Below are 2,947 nucleotides of genomic sequence, written 5' to 3'. Positions count from 1 at the left end.
GGTCCCTTTTTATTTATCGAGATACGTTTTGTTTGTATTGTTTTTCCTTTTTTCAGAATGGCCGATGTTGTACATGTTGTTATCCTTATAGTGTTTTGTAAGAAGTTTGTTGACTCAAATACATTTTATAGGGTCTAATAAATTATGATGTAAAACAAAAATAAGCCTCCATATACCAAACTAGTTTCAAACCTATATCTGAGCACACATGATTGAGAATACTCGTTATTACAGGCAAAGTCATAAAAGAAATTACGTAGTCAAAATCACTTTTAATTCCGTTGTCTCCTCCTACCCTATTGGGATAAAGATGTGAGATTAAATGTTTGAAAAATTCAGTCTAGATTGCTTAAGAATTTAGTTGATACGCAAATCATAAACGTTTGTTTACCGCCCACCTCCTTTTGATAAATGTTTCTTTAACTACAAATCTTTACAACAGCAGTAGAATAACGAGAAAATTACGAAAATTCATTTTGTAAAGGTTTTGATAAGCTTTTCTGAAAACTATTCAACTATTTGGAACATCTTTAACATGGGGATATAGCTCAGTGGCAGAGCAATCGACTGCAGATCGATAGGCCCCCGGTTCAAATCCGGGTGTCCCCTTCAAGTCTTTTTGTGGATGTACAAAAAAGGTATTTATCGAAATCACATTATGATATATTTTTCACCGTTTAGAACAAGACGTGGATTATTTTTTTTTTTTAATTTTGAATCATTTTATGTCGACCATAGATATTTGAAAATATAACTAATTTTAAATGATTTCAAATCCTCTAGTAATTGAAAGAAAGGAAAAATATTAATTTGAACACAGATTGTCCCAGGACCGGCAATCACGTCAATCGTCACGTCAATTTCTACGTCCAAACACAACTTTTAAAATTTCATCAAATTATTTCATACCTAAATTTCCTTTTCTTTTATATATTTTAATACCTAAATAAAATTTTGATTATTATATTATTTGGTTCAATGAGACATTTTCATAATATCAGATAAAGTCATTTTCCAAATAAAACAAGAAACGCCAATCAATATTTCGTTTTTCGAATAATTTAGAAAATTCCCGCTGTTTTCCTTTACAAAGCCAATACGTAATCTGGTAGGCGAATGAGCAATTCAACGAACTTTGTGTATTTCCGAGCGCGAAGCTTTTTCATAATTATTTTGTTATTAGCGGAAAATTATGCTAGCAACACATGGGCTTCACAATTTGCTGTTTTTTTACAAACCGACGAAATTGTATTACGCTGTGTGTATTCCTTGTTGGGTTCTGTGATTTGAACTAAACACACTATTCAAATAATTTAAATAAAATTAAATCTTTGAAGTTGTAGAATTGTATGAGCAGGCTCGACCTTGATGGTACCCCTATTACCCTAAAAGCCGACATATAAATGTAGGCTTCTTATTGCGTCTGGCAAGTCTGTGTATTCCTTGTTAGGTTTGTGATTTGAGCTAAACATACTACGCAAATAATTTAAATAAAATTAAATCTTTGAAGTTGTAGGATTGTATGAGTAGGCTTGGCCTTAATGGTACCTCTATCATACTAGAAGCCGACATTAGATGGCGGCTCCCTGTTGCTTCTGGCACTTGTCTATGTCACCTCTCTCACGTTCAGACCACTTACCATCAGGTGGTCAGTTAGTTCGTCTACCTTTGGAGGTAATACAAAAATAAATTACTCCCCATTATTCTCTAATCTGAATGTAAAGCGGCGATAGCCTAGTTGGTCGTGGAACGGACTGCCGAGACGAATGTCCGCAGGTTCAAATCCCAAGGGTACACAGGTGAAGGAAAACATCGTGATGAAACCTGCATGCCTGAGGACTTCTCTTTAGGAATTTCGAGGTTGTGTGAAGTCTACCAATCCGCACTAGGCCAGCGTGGTGGACTATAATGCCTAATCACTCTCAGTAGTAAAGGAAGCCCGTGCCCAATAGTGGGACAGTATATAATACAGGGCTGATATTATTTATTATATTCTCTAATCTTAATTTTTATTGTAAAGCCAGAAAACAAGTTTAATTATTATTTCGGGTTTGTAGATGTTTTTCACATTTAACACAGGGTGATCCAGTCGATCGATGCCGGCTTAAGTTAAAAAAAACTGGCCACTAACATAAAATATTTTTTTGTACACAAATGTAAAATATCCATACTACTAGTGTGAAACGTGTTCCATTGTAGTTTTTAACACCAGCATACATTTTCCGCCGGATGTCGTGTCTAGCAACTATTTTCACTAAGGAAATATATATCGCCAAGTAGGTCGTTCCAAAGATAAAGCCTTCAGGTACGTAAGCGAAATTAAAGATTTTCTTCTACGTTGGTATTAAAATAGTACTATCTTGGTTTAGTACGTGGTAGGTGTTGTATGCAAGAATTTGTCTATTATCATTTTGTCTGTTGCTGTCGCATTGCCGTGTTAGGCGTTATTACTCTGTTAACTTGTTATTTGTTAATCAAAGTTCTTTGATGTGTTTCTTAGTATCTGTAGCGCTTACAATCAAGCGAGCTACTTGCTCGTTTTATCATTCAATTAGATTGAAATGTAAGAAATCATTTAATTCACACATACACATAAACATGCGTGCGCATACGCACGTATTATATAATAAACTATTACATGTCAACAACCTAGAAAATATGTATAACGCTAAACTTATAAAAAATTTAAGTCTTGAGATGCAAACCAAGCTTAGGTCAAAACTCGCAGATTTCTAATGTCAATATATATATTTTTTTATTATAAACGTTTTGATTTTGACCTTTTGATAATAAACGTTTAGTATTATTATAACATTTTATAAAAATCGAGCTGGCAATTAAGCCGTTTATTAGTTCTCGAGTGTTGGTATTAATAGAAATCATTGTTAATTGACAAGCATATATTTAGAGGACGGTTAATTGTTTAATATTTGTTCACGCACATGCC

The 2,947-nt window shown here is 33.7% G+C and overlaps 1 non-coding gene across 1 annotated transcript; it reads left to right on the top strand.

The window, feature by feature from the left end:
- Positions 1-537: 537 nt before the first annotated feature.
- Trnac-gca lies at positions 538-609 on the top strand. Its single transcript has one exon. It is a non-coding gene; the product is annotated as a tRNA-Cys (tRNA).
- The last annotated feature ends 2,338 nt before the right edge of the window (positions 610-2,947 follow it).

The sequence above is a fragment of the Manduca sexta genome, chromosome 11, assembly GCF_014839805.1.
Source record: "Manduca sexta isolate Smith_Timp_Sample1 chromosome 11, JHU_Msex_v1.0, whole genome shotgun sequence".
Taxonomy (NCBI): Eukaryota; Metazoa; Arthropoda; class Insecta; order Lepidoptera; family Sphingidae; genus Manduca; species Manduca sexta.
Note: the sequence above shows the minus strand (reverse complement) of the source record. Positions and strands in the feature narration are given on the sequence as shown.